The following is a 14,887-nucleotide window of genomic DNA, read 5'->3' as shown; positions in this document are numbered from 1 at the left end:
TAGCTCCACAGTCAGGAGCGGAAGGCAGGGCTATGCAGGATGCGGTGCAGTTATTGACTAGGTTGGTGGCTGGACAGGAACACAGATGCGGTTTAGGCGGAGATCCGGTACACAAGTCTGATAGTTCGAGGGCTCATGAATTTCTGACTTGTAACCCTCCAGAGTTCTTTGGGACAAAGCCCGAAGAGGACCCCCAGGAGTTTGTTAGAGAGATGCAGCGCACTTTACGTCTGATTAAAGCTTCTGCAACCGAGTCGGTCGAGTTGGCTTCATATAGATTGCACGAGGTAGCTGCTAACTGGTTTGAATCCTGGGAGTTGTCCAGGGGTAGACTAGCTTCTCCAGCAGTATGGGATGAGTTTACAGAGGCATTTATCAGTCATTTCCTGCCTCCTGAGATGCGTAGAGCCAGAGTGGACAAATTTTTACAGTTAAGACAGCGAGGCCGCAGTGTTCGCGAGTATAGTTTGGAGTTCGACTCATTGGCTCGACATGCACCTGCTCTGGTAGCTGACATGACAGACAGAATGCACAGATATGTGATGGGCCTAGATCGTTATCTGGTGGATAGTTGTTTGGTGATGGCTGCTCAGCCAGAGATGGACATCGCCCGTATTCAGGCATATGCTTAGGGCATGGAGGACAGACATAGAGGACGCCAGTCCGACCGAGATTTTGGCAGAAGTCAGCCCAAGAGGGCCAGGTCAGCTGGATATTTTGGAGAGTTCCGAAGTAGGCCATTCCAGCAGCAGGGTAGCAGACAGCCCACCCAGCCAGCACGGAGTATGCCTTTACTATCCTCAGGCCGGAGATCAGGTGGCACAGGATATTCGGGAGCTGGTTTGAGCTCTAGGGCTTCCGGTTCGCAGTTAGACAGAAGTTCTGGTCAAATGCGGCCACCCAGGCCCCCGTGTTCTTATTGTGGTAGGTACCATCCGGGAGAGTATTATCGTGCTACAGGAGCTTGTTTTGTTTGTGGTCGTCAAGGCCATACGATGAAGGATTGCCCGAATAAGGGTGATTCAGGTGGAGCAGCTCGACCTACAGGATCATTTGCTGGGTCATCATCTTCTTCGGTAGCGATGCGCCCCACGGGGCAGGGTATGTCTACACCAGCAGGCCGTGGTAGAGGCCGGGGTGGAATTTCTGGTTCTAGCGGCCCTTCGAACCGCACCTATGCCTTGGCCACTCGACAGGATCAAGAGGCGTCTCCAGATGTGATCACAGGTACATTATTGATCTTTTCCCAGATTGTATATGCATTAATAGATCCAGGCTCTACATTATCATATATTACTCCGATGATTGCTAATAAGATTGGTGTAAATCCTGAACCGATAGAACCGTTTGAGGTAGCTACTCCTGTAGGAGATTCTATTATAGCAAGGCGAGTATATAAAAGTTGCTCAGTAATTATATGTGATCATTGCACTAAAGCAGACCTAATAGAATTGGAGATGATTGAATTTGATGTGATTATGGGAATGGATTGGCTATCTTCCTGTTATGCTAATGTTGACTGTCAACGGAAGGTAGTTTATCTTCAATTTCCAGGAGAACCAGTGATAGAATGGGCAGGTAATACAGCATCTCCGAGAGGGAAGTTTATTTCTTACCTTAAGGCGAGAAAGATGATCAGAAAAGGTTGTATTTATCACCTGGTTCGCGTGCAGAATTTGCAGGCTGAAGCGCCAACTATTCAGTCAGTTCCAGTTGTTAATGAATTTGTAGATGTATTCCCAGATGATCTTCCAGGCCTTCCTCCTGAACGGGAGATAGATTTTACCATAGACGTGCTACCAGATATCCATCCGATATCTATTCCCCCATATAGAATGGCACTTGCAGAATTAAAGGAACTGAAGGAGCAATTGAAAGACTTGCTAGAAAAAGGCTTCATCAGACCTAGTACTTCACCTTGGGGAGCTCCGGTATTATTTGTGAAGAAGAAAGATGGGTCACTACGGATGTGTATTGATTACAGACAGTTGAATAAGGTAACTATAAAGAATAAATACCCCCTCCCCAAGATTGATGATTTGTTTGATCAGTTGCAGGGTGCCAAGTGGTTTTCAAAAATAGACTTGCGATCGGGTTATCATCAGGTGCGGGTAAGAGAATCTGATATTCCAAAGACAGCATTCCGGACTCGATATGGTCATTACGAGTTCAGAGTGATGTCTTTTGGGTTGACAAATGCTCCAGCGGTATTTATGGACCTGATGAATCGGGTATTCAGACCATTTCTGGATATGTTCGTGATTGTGTTTATTGATGATATTCTAATTTATTCCCGATCAAAAGAGGAGCATGCAGATCATCTGAGAGCAGTACTTACAGTACTCCAACACCAGAAATTATATGCTAAATTTTCTAAGTGTGAATTTTGGTTGACCTCTGTAGCATTTTTGGGACATATTGTCGGCACTGAAGGTATTCGAGTAGATACACAGAAGATCGAGGCTGTAAAGAACTGGCCTAGGCCGACGACACCTACCGAGGTACGTAGTTTCCTGGGATTAGCAGGTTATTACAGGAGATTTGTAGAGAAATTTGCTTCTATGTCAGCACCACTGACAAGATTAACTCAGAAGGGAGCTAAGTTCCAGTGGACTGAGGCTTGTGAACGAAGTTTTCAGTTATTGAAAGAGAAGTTGACTACAGCTCCTGTTCTAACTCTTCCAGAAGGACCGGATGGGTATGTTATTTATTGTGATGCTTCAGGTGTGGGAATAGGTTGTGTATTGATGCAGCACGGGAAAGTTATAGCTTACGCTTCCCGGCAACTTAAGAAGCATGAAAGAAATTATCCTACTCATGATCTAGAGCTAGCAGCAGTGATTCATGCTCTGAAGATATGGAGGCACTATTTATATGGTGTTCATGTTGATATATATACAGATCACAAGAGTCTCCAGTATATTTTTAAACAGAAAGACTTGAATTTGCGGCAGAGGAGATGGCTGGAGTTCTTAAAAGACTATGATGTTGATATTCTATATCATCCAGGAAAGGCCAACGTCGTAGCAGATGCACTCAGCCGTAAGTCCTTGGGTAGCTTGATAAATGTTCCAGCAGAAAAGAAGGAAATAGTTCGTGAAATTGGTCAATTGGCCAATCTTGGAGTTCGGTTGGCTGAATCGGGAGATAATGGGATTTTAGTTCGAGATGTTGCTGAATCTTCCATTATAGAAGAAATAAAGCGATGTCAATATGAAGATCCTATTTTGGCACATTATCGAGATACCTGTATTGACAAAGAGAAGACCCCTTTTGGTATTACATCTGATGGAGTATTATTATACAGGGACAGGTTGTGTGTACCTGATGTTGCTGGGCTACGGCAACAAGTTATGGGTGAGGCACATCATGCTCGATATTCTATTCATCCGGGTACAACAAAAATGTACCATGACCTTAGATGTTTATTCTGGTGGGATGGTATGAAAAAAGATGTTGCTGAGTTCGTGGCCCAATGTCCAAACTGTCAGCAGGTCAAAATTGAACACCAGAAACCAGGTGGTTTATTGCAGGAGATGGAAATTCCAACGTGGAAGTGGGAGATGATTAATATGGATTTTATTACAGGTTTACCTCGTACTCCACGGAAGTACGATTCGATATGGGTTATTGTTGATAGGTTGACTAAGTCAGCCCATTTCCTTCCGGTTCGGATCACATATTCAGCTGAGGATTATGCCAGGTTATATATTAAGGAGATAGTAAAGCTCCACGGAGTTCCTGTGTCTATTATCACTGACAGAGGTGCCCAGTTTACAGCAAATTTCTGGAGATCTTTTCAGGCAGGATTAGGGACCCAGGTGAGCCTTAGTACAGCATTCCATCCTCAGTCTGACGGGCAAGCCGAGCGCACTATTCAGACGCTGGAAGATATGTTGCGGGCCTGTGTTATTGATTTCAGGGGTAGCTGGGATGACCATCTACCACTTGTTGAATTTGCTTATAATAATAGTTATCACTCTAGTATTCAGATGGCACCGTATGAGGCATTGTATGGCAGAAAATGCAGGTCACCTATAGGCTGGTTCGATGTGGGTGAAACTAAGTTAATTGGCCCAGATCTGGTTCAGCAGGCAGTTGAGAAGGTGAAGCTTATTCAGGAACGATTATTGGCAGCTCAAAGTCGACAGAAAGCATATGCTGACAACCGGCGTCGACCTTTAGAGTTCCAAGTGGATGACTGGGTATTCTTGAAGGTGTCACCTATGAAGGGCGTCATGAGATTCGGCAGAAAAGGGAAACTTAGTCCGAGATACATCGGGCCTTATCAGATTGTCCGTAAAGTAGGCAAGGTTGCCTATGAATTGGATCTACCAGCTGATTTAAATGCAGTACATCTGGTGTTCCACGTGTCTATGCTTCGTAAATTCATTGGCGATCCTTCCAGAGTATTTCCTGTAGAGGACATTCAGGTGACCGAGGAGCTATCCTATGAGGAACAGCCGGTGGCTATTTTAGATCGTCAGGTAAGGAGGTTACGCACCAAAGATATGGCATCCATCAAAGTATTGTGGCACAATAACAATCGAGAAGAAATGACTTGGGAGGCGGAGGAAGAAATGAAGAAAAAGTATCCTCAGTTGTTTTCTGCATCCACAGGTAACTTAAGTTCCTTATTACCTATATTAGTTAGATAATAAACTATGTAAAACAACTGTATTTATAAATCTATAAGATCAATTTAACATTCGAGGACGAATGTTCAAAAAGGGGGGAAGAATGTTATAACCCGTACTTTGCACCTAAGGACATGTTGGGAATATTTGTAACAAGTCAAGGGTAAGACTATGCTTAGTCTTGTTATATACAAGTTTCCATTGATTAAGTTGGGAGGTGGAATTATTGGAAAAGTTAAAGGGCAAAATTGGAATTACTCATGTGGAAATATCATAAAAGGTTAGGGGTAAAATTGGAATTTCACATGTGGAAATACTATAAAAGGTTAGGGGTAAAATTGGAATTTCACATGTGGAAATACCATAAAAGGTTAGGGGTAAACTTGGAATTTTACATATGGAAATACTATAAAAGGTTAAGGGCAAAGGTGGAATTTCAACTTGGAATTTTTAGGAAAGGTGAGGGGCAAAATGGTAATTTCACATGGAAGCTTATTAGTCATAAATCCTAGAGATTTCTAGACATTTTGAGAGAATTAGAAGAAGAAAAATTTGAGGGAAAAAGAAGAGAGAAAATCGGCCATGGGAGAGTAATATTAACTCTCCAAATTTCATCCCCAAAAATTATAATTTTCTAGTATTCCTACTGAGTCAAGGGTGCTCTACAACATGGTGTAATTGTTTTGGAAGTTTGGAGTCTTATTTCATTGATTTGGAAGTGAAGAAGTTAGAAGAAAAAGGTAAGAATTCATTCATTTTATTAAGTTATGAAGGTTTGTGTATGTTGTAGTATGTTGAGGTGTATGGAATTTATGAAAATATGGAAGTTTTCATGGTAATATGATGCCATGTATACATGTTCTTATATGAGTAAGAATTATGTAAATTTTGTGTAGTATTTTTGTGTAGTATTTTTGTGTAGTATTTGGATGGTGGTTATGTTAATTATTTGGTGTTGGAAAATGAAAGTTGGATGAGATTAATTGAAGTTGGAAATAAGAGTTAAGTGATGAAATGGAAAAAAATTAAGGTTGCATAGCTTGTTAGTTGTTGTTGTAATTTTTGGAATATAAGGAACCTTAAATGGTGTATTTGGTATTAAATTAGTTTATAGGAATTATATAATTTGAGTGTTATATTATAAGAAGATGGAAGTAAGTTATTAAAAGTATGGATTGTTGTTGTTGGTTGTGAAGTTGAAGAAAGAAAATGAGTTTTTAATATTTTTATTGTATTTATGGAATTTTAAGTGAAGTATGGAGTTGGAAAAAAAATTGGATAGCTTACTTGGAATAAATTTTACTTATGTTGGAATGAGTTGAAATTTATTTTGGATATGGGATATTCATATTTATTTGGAAATGCAAAGTTTGGTTGAAAGTTGTTGCACTAATTGGAAAATTACACCAATTTATATTATGGTGTGTTTAAATTGATTATTGATGAAATTGGTGTTGTTGTTGGCTTGGTTGTTGATATTGTGGCCGAGTTGTAATCTCGGGGTTGCTATATATATAGGGGAGATGCTGCCGAAATTTTTGTAGACAAGTATTGGAAAATTGAATTCTTAAAGTCTTATGAATAGTAATTGGTAAATGTGACCAATTGTAGATTTTGGAGGAAACGGGAATTGAATTTGGACAACCGTAAAACGTCAAAAAGGTATGTAAAGCTTTATATTTTCTTCTCTTGGCATGTCCTAGATGTAATAGGATTGAATACGAAACTCGGGGATCACTCTACTCTTCGGAATCGACGTTCGAAAATTTTCCTTTTCTATTCAATAGAAGTGAATTAGGTAATTATGAATAATTTTGGAAAAATGGTCTAAACTTCTAGATTTTGCATAAATGAATTCCGAATACCTTGAAACTCTCATAAATAATGTTATGAAGTCTAACGCACGTGATTTGTATATGTCACCTCATTTGTTCGAGGTGGGCCCCACTATTCCGAATTTTTCTTTGTTATTCCGTTTGAATTACGGTAGGTAGAGTTTGAAAGAAACTCTTTGCTATGCTTCCTAATATTATTTGAATAATTATGCCGTTAATTTCCATAATATATTTAGAAGTATGGAGACGATTCGGAAAATACTATTTTTACGTAAACTATTGTGATGTTGGAAGTACTTGTACTATTATTATTACTCAAGTTTCCTTTTATGATTTGTTATCGAAATTATACCATCGAGTCTGTATAAATATTTTGTGATTTAAATTGCATTAGTTTCTCACTACTCCACTCGTGGATGCCTCAATGCTTCTTTCACTGAGCCTGGGCCAGGATATGTTTTCGTGCGTAATTCTCTGCATTATTCGCCGTGTCCCGACGTGAGGGGGCAGGTATGACATGTACCATGGGGTGGTAAATATTATGCCACGGAGTTATGCTGTGCCATGTACATATATGTTTGTGATATAATATGATATGATATGATTTGATATGGCCATCTGATATGATATGATTTGTTACGGAGATATTCCCTACTCTGGTGTTATGCTGTGCCGTGGTGCCGATGATGGGAGGGCAACCACACTTTGTTCACCGAGTCCCTAATGGGGCCGGATATGGCATATGTCTGTACATATATGATTTGAGATTTTGATAAGCATTTTGAAATTCTAAACATTGATTTCATGTTTTGCACCTACTATTCAGATTATGATTTTATATATTACAGTGCATGCTTTACATATTCAGTACATTTTCCGTACTGACCCCCTTTTTTTCGGGGGCTGCGTTACATGCCCGCAGGTACCGACGTTTGTTGTGCTGAGCCGCCTATTTAGGACATCTGCTGTGTTATCTACAGTGCTCCTTTGTTCGGAGCTTGTATTTTGGTACTGACTCTATCTCTGTATATTTGTATATATTGGTCAGGGGTACGACGGGGCCCTGTCCCGTCTTATGACTATGTTATCATCTGTAGAGGTCTGTAGACAGAGTTATGTTGTGGGTTTTGGATATATGGTTTGGATTTTTGTGTGTTTTGTGACAGCCTTTCAACTATCGTGCGTATATTTACTTTTATGACATATTTAGTAATTTCTACTAATCACTACATTTGTTTATTCGAAAAAAAAAATGGCTAATTTGGGATAAGGGTACGTTTGGGTGCCCAACTCGGGCACCAGTCGCGGCCTACGGGGTTGGGTCGTGACAAATACGATGCCCCATAATAGAGAAGATTGGAAATAGGGTTATAAGCATTCGAAAGGAGTTAGAGGCCAAGTAATGAGTCGTAGGAATTGACTTACTTGTGTAAGCTACCTAATTGGATGTATTACATACTGAAGCTACTTGAGTACCTAACGAACCTATGTAGCAAGGATTACATAGGTTCTTAAAGTGAGACGAGATTACGAAACCATGAAAAAAGGAGGAACTAGGTGATGCACCTAATTGGATGCATGGAGCACATGGTGAAGACACATGGCATCCAATGATGCACCTACTTAAGGTCAAGTAGGTGATGTAGGAGCTTGGGGTGGACCCCACCTGCCACGTGGCAGCTGTCACGACCCAACCCCGTAGGCCGCGACTGGTGCCTGAGTTGGGCACCCAAACGTACCCTTATCCCAAATTAGCCATTTTTTGTTTAATAAACAAATATAGTGATTAGTAGAAATTACTAAATATATCATAAAAGTAAATATACGCACGATAGTTGAAAGGCTGTCATAAAACACACAAAAATCCAAACCATATATCCAAAACCCACAACATAACTCTGTCTACAGACCTCTACAGATGATAACATAGTCATAAGACAGGACAGGGCCCCGTCGTACCCCTGACCAATATATACAAATATACAGAGATAGAGTCAGTACCAAAATACAAGCTCCGAACAAAGGAGCGCTGTCAACAACACAGCAGATGTCCTAAACAGGCGGCTCAGCACAACGAACGTCGGTACCTGCGGGCATGTAACGCAGCCCCCGAAGAAAGGGGGTCAGTACGGAAAATGTACTGAATATGTAAAGCATGCACTGAACTATATAAAATCATAATCTGAATAGTATATGCAAAACATAAAATCAACGTTTAGAATTTCAGAATGCTTATCAAAATCTCAAATCATATATGTACAGACATATGCCATATCCGGCCCCCTTAGGGACTCGGTGAACAAAGTGTGGTTGCCCTCCCATCATCGGCACCACGGCACAGCATAACACCAGAGTAGGGAATATCTCCGTAACAAATTATATCATATCAGATGGCCATATCAAATTATATTATATCATATCACAAACATATATGTACATGGCACAGCATAACTCCGTGGCATAATATTTACCACCCCATGGTACATGTCATTACTGTCCCCTCACGTCGGGACACGGCGAACAATACAGAGAAATACGCACGAAAACATATCCTGGCCCAAGCTCAGTGAAAGAAGCATTGAGGCATCCACGAGTGGAGTAGTGAGAAACTAAATGCAATTTAAATTGCAAAACATTTATACAGACTCGATGGTATAATTTCGATAACAGATCATAAAAAGAAACTTGAATAATAATAGTAGTACAAGTACTTCCAATATCACCATAGTTTACGTAAAAATAGTATTTTCCGAATCATCTCCGTACTTTCAAAATATATTATGGGAATTAACGGAATAATTATTCATATAATATTAGGAAGAATAGCAAAGGGTTTCTTTCAAATTCTACCTACCGTAATTCAAACGGAATAACGAAGAAAATTTTGGAATAGTGGGGCCCACCTCGGTCAAATAAGGTGACATATACAAATCACGTGCGTTAGACTTCATAACATTATTTATGAGAGTTTCAAGGTATTCGGAATTCATTTATGCAAAATCTAGAAGTTTAGACCATTTTTCCAAAATTATTCATAATTACCTAATTCACTTCTATTGAATAGAAAAGGAAAATTTTCGAACGTCGATTCCGAAGAGTAGAGTGATCCCCGAGTTTCGTATTCAATCCTATTACATCTAGGACATGCCAAGAGAAGAAAATATAAAGCTTTACATACCTTTTTGACGTTTTACGGTTGTCCAAATTCAATTCCCGTTTCCTCCAAAATCTACAATTGGTCACATTTACCAATTACTATTCATAAGACTTTAAGAATTCAATTTTCCAATACTTGTCTACAAAAATTTCGGCAGCATCTCCCCTATATATATAGCAACCCCGAGATTACAACTCGGCCACAATATCAACAACCAAGCCAACAACAACACCAATTTCATCAATAATCAATTTAAACACACCATAATATAAATTGGTGTAATTTTCCAATTAGTGCAACAACTTTCAACCAAACTTTGCATTTCCAAATAAATATGAATATCCCATATCCAAAATAAATTTCAACTCATTCCAACATAAGTAAAATTTATTCCAAGTAAGCTATCCAATTTTTTTTCCAACTCCATACTTCACTTAAAATTCCATAAATACAATAAAAATATTAAAATTCATTTTCTTTCTTCAACTTCACAACCAACAACAACAATCCATACTTTTAATAATTTACCTCCATCTTCTTATAATATCACACTCAAATTATATAATTCCTACAAACTAGTCTAATACCAAATACACCATTTAAGTTTCCCTATTTTCCAAAAATTACAACAACAACTAGCAAGCTATGCAACCTTAATTTTTTTCCATCTTATCACTTAACTCTTATTTCCAACTTCAATTAATCTCATCCAACTTTCATTTTCAACATCAAATAATTAACATAACCACCATCCAAATACTACACAAAAATACTACACAAAAATACTACACCAAAAATTACATAATTCTTACTCATATAAGAACATGTATACATGGCATCATATTACCATGAAAACTTCCATATTTTCATAAATTCCATATACCTCAACATACTACAACATACACAAACCTTCATAACTTAATAAAATGAATGAATTCTTACCTTTTTCTTCTAACTTCTTCACTTCCAAATCAATGAAACAAGTCTCCAAACTTCCAAAACAACTACACCATGTTGTAGAGCACCCTTGACTTAGTAGGAATACTAGAAAATTATAATTTTTGGGGATGAAATTTGGAGAGTTAATATTACTCTCTCTTGGCCGATTTTCTCTCTATTCTTTCTCCTCAAATTTTTCTTCTTCTAATTCTCTCAAAATGTCTAGAAATCTCTAGGATTTTATGACTAAGAGGCTTCCATGTGAAATTACCATTTTGCCCCTCACTTTTCCTAAAAATTCCAAGTTGAAATTCCACCTTTGCCCTTAACCTTTTATAGTATTTCCATATGTGAAATTCCAATTTTACCCCTAACCTTTTATGGTATTTTCACATGTGAAATTCCAATTTTACCCCTAACCTTTTATGGTATTTCCACATGTGAAATTCCAATTTTACCCCTTAACTTTTCCAATAATTCCACCTCCCAACTTAATCAATGGAAACTTGTATATAACAAGACCAAGCATAGTCTTACCCTTGACTTGTTACAAGTATTCCCAACATGTCCTTAGGTGCAAAGTATGGGTTATAACATTCTTCCCCCCTTTTTGAACATTCGTCCTCGAATGTTAAATTGATCTTATAGGTTTATAAATACAGCTGTTTCACATAATTTATTATTTAACCAATATAGGTAATAAGGAACTTAAGTTACCTGTGGGTGCAGAAAACAACTGAGGATACTTTTTCTTCATTTCTTCCTCCGCCTCCCAAGTCATTTCTTCTCGGTTGTTGTTGTGCCACAATCCTTTGACAGATGCCACATCTTTGGTGCGTAACCTCCTTACCTGACGATCTAAAATAGCCACCGGCTGTTCCTCATAGGATAGCTCCTCGGTCATCTGAATGTCTTCTACAGGAAATACTCTGGAAGGATCGCCAACGAATTTACGAAGCATAGACACGTGGAACACCGGATGTACTGCTTCTAAATCAGCTGGTAGATCCAATTCATAAGCAACCTTGCCTACTTTACGGACAATCTGATAAGGCCCGATGTATCTCGGACTAAGTTTTCTTTTTCTGCCGAATCTCATGACGCCCTTCATAGGTGACACCTTCAAGAATACCCAGTCATCTACTTGGAACTCTAAAGGTCGACGCCGGTTGTCAGCATATGCTTTCTATCGACTTTGAGCTGCCAATAATCGTTCCTGAATAAGCTTCACCTTCTCAACTGCCTGCTGAATCAGATCTGGGCCAATTAACTTAGTTTCACCCACATCGAACCAGCCTATAGGTGACCTGCATTTTCTGCCATACAGTGCCTCATACGGAGCCATCTGAATACTAGAATGATAACTATTATTATAAGCAAATTCAACAAGTGGTAGATGATCATCCCAGCTACCCCTGAAATCAATAACACATGCCCGCAACATATCTTCCAGCGTCTGAATAGTGCACTCGGCTTGCCCGTCAGACTGAGGATGGAATGCTGTACTAAGGCTCACCTGGGTCCCTAATCCCGCTTGAAAAGATTTCCAGAAATTTGCTGTAAACGGGGCACCTCTGTCAGTGATAATAGACACAGGAACTCCGTGGAGCTTTACTATCTCCTTAATATATAACCTGGCATAATCCTCAGCTGAATATGTGATCCTAACCGGAAGAAAATGGGCTGACTTAGTCAACCTATCGATAATAACCCATATCGAATCGTACTTCCGTGGAGTGCGAGGTAAACCTGTAATAAAATCCATATTAATCATCTCCCACTTCCACGTTGGAATTTCCATCTCCTGTAATAAACCACCTGGTTTTTGGTGTTCAATTTTGACCTGCTGACAGTTTGGACATTGGGCCACGAACTCAGCAACATCTTTTTTCATACCATCCCACCAGAATAAACATCTAAGGTCATGGTACATTTTTGTTGTACCCGGATGAATAGAATATCGAGCATGATGTGCCTCACCCATAACTTGTTGCCGTAGCCCAGCAACATCAGGTACACATAACATATCCCTGTATAATAATACTCCATTAGATGTAATACCAAAAGGGGTCTTCTCTTTGTCCATACCTGTATCTCGATACTGTGCCAAAATAGGGTCTTCATATTGACGTCGCTTTATTTCTTCTATAATGGAAGATTCAGCAACATCTCAAACTAAAATCCCATTATCTCCCGATTCAGCCAACCGAACTCCAAGACTGGCCAATTGACCAATTTTACGAACTATTTCCTTCTTTTCTGCTGGAACATCTATCAAGCTACCCAAGGACTTACGGCTGAGTGCATCTGCTACGACGTTGGCCTTTCCTGGATGATATAGAATATCAATATCATAGTCTTTTAAGAACTCTAGCCATCTCCTCTGCCGCAAATTCAAGTCTTTCTGTTTAAAAATATACTGGAGACTCTTGTGATCTGTATATATATCAACATGAACACCATATAAATAGTGCCTCCATATCTTCAGAGCATGAATCACTGCTGCTAGTTCTAGATCATGAGTAGGATAATTTTTTCATGCTTTTTAAGTTGCCGGGAAGCGTAAGCTATAACTTTCCCGTGCTGCATCAATACACAACCTATTCCCACACCTGAAGCATCATAATAAATAACATACCCATCTGGTCCTTCTGGAAGAGTTAGAACAGGAGCTGTAGTCAACTTCTCTTTCAATAACTGAAAGCTTCGTTCACAGGCCTCAGTCCACTGGAATTTGGCTCCCTTATGAGTTAATCTTGTCAGTGGTGCTGACATAGAAGCAAATTTCTCTACAAATCTCCTGTAATAACCTGCTAATCCCAGGAAACTACGTACCTCGGTAGGTGTCGTCGGCCTAGGCCAGTTCTTTACAGCCTCGATCTTCTGTGTATCTATCCGAATACCTTCAACGCCGACAATATGTCCCAAAAATGCTACAGAGGTCAACCAAAATTCACATTTAGAAAATTTAGCATATAATTTCTGGTGTCGGAGTACTGTAAGTACTGCTCTCAGATAATCTGCATGCTCCTCTTTTGATTGGGAATAAATTAGAATATCATCAATAAACACAATCACGAACATATCCAGGAATGGTCTGAATACCTGATTCATCAGGTCCATAAATACCGCTGGAGCATTTGTCAACCCAAAAGACATCACTCTGAACTCGTAATGACCATATCGAGTCCGGAATGCTGTCTTTGGAATATCAGATTCTCTTACCCGCACTTGATGATAACCCGATCGCAAGTCTATTTTTGAAAACCACTTGGCACTCTGCAACTGATCAAACAAATCATCAATCCTGGGGAGGGGGTATTTATTCTTTATAGTTACCTTATTCAACTGTCTGTAATCAATACACATCCGTAGTGACCCATCTTTCTTCTTCACAAATAATACCGGAGCTCCCCAAGGTGAAGTACTAGGTCTGATGAAGCCTTTTTCTAGCAAGTCTTTCAATTGCTCCTTCAGTTCTTTTAATTCTGCAGGTGCCATTCTATATGGGGGAATAGATATCGGATGGATATCTGGCAGCACATCTATGGTAAAGTCTATCTCCCATTCGGGAGGAAGGCCTGGAAGATCATCTGGGAATATATCTACAAATTCATTAACAACTGGAACTGACTGAATAGTTGGCACTTCAGCCTGCAAATTCTGTACGTGAACCAGGTGATAAATACAACCTTTTCTGATCATCTTCCTCGCCTTAAGGTAAGAAATAAACTTCCCTCTCGGAGATGCTGTATTACCTGCCCATTCTATCACTGGTTCTCCTGGAAATTGAAGATAAACTACCTTCTGTTGATAGTTAACATTAGCATAACAGGAAGATAGCCAATCCATTCCCATAATCACATCAAATTCAGTCATCTCCAATTCTATTAGGTCTGCTTTAGTGCAATGATCACATATAATTACTGAGCAACTTTTATATACTCGCTTTGCTATAATAGAATCTCCTACAGGAGTAGCTACCTCAAACGGTTCTATCGGTTTGGGATTTACACCAATCTTATCAGCAATCATCGGAGTAATATATGATAATGTAGAGCCTGGATCTATTCATGCATATACAATCTGGGAAAAGATCAATAATGTACCTGTGATCACATTTGGAGACGCCTCTTGATCCTGTCGGGTGGCCAAGGCATAGGTGCGGTTTAAAGGGCCGCTAGAACCAGAAATTCCACCCCGGCCTCTACCACGGCCTGCTGGTGTAGACACACCCTACCCCGTAGGGCGCATAGCTACCGAAGAAGATGATGACCCAGCAAATGATCCTGTAGGCCGAGCTGCTCCACCTGAATCAC

General features: G+C 39.6%; 1 long non-coding RNA gene across 2 annotated transcripts; it reads right to left on the bottom strand.

The window, feature by feature from the left end:
* Positions 1–8,509: 8,509 nt before the first annotated feature.
* LOC129896179 (uncharacterized) lies at positions 8,510–10,749 on the bottom strand. 2 transcript variants are annotated; one of them, XR_008767922.1, is made up of 3 exons: positions 10,572–10,749; positions 9,651–9,701; positions 8,510–8,559 (listed from the first exon to the last, which is right to left on the bottom strand). It is a non-coding gene; the product is annotated as an uncharacterized LOC129896179 (long non-coding RNA). The 2 variants fall into 2 exon arrangements; XR_008767921.1 differs by lacking the exon at positions 8,510–8,559 and adding an exon at positions 8,974–9,081.
* Between the last annotated feature and the right edge of the window lie 4,138 nt (positions 10,750–14,887).

The sequence above is a fragment of the Solanum dulcamara genome, chromosome 7 (assembly GCF_947179165.1).
Source record: "Solanum dulcamara chromosome 7, daSolDulc1.2, whole genome shotgun sequence".
NCBI lineage: Eukaryota > Viridiplantae > Streptophyta > Magnoliopsida > Solanales > Solanaceae > Solanum > Solanum dulcamara.
The sequence above is the reverse complement of the archived record's forward strand: the minus strand, read 5'-3'. Positions and strand labels throughout refer to the sequence as shown.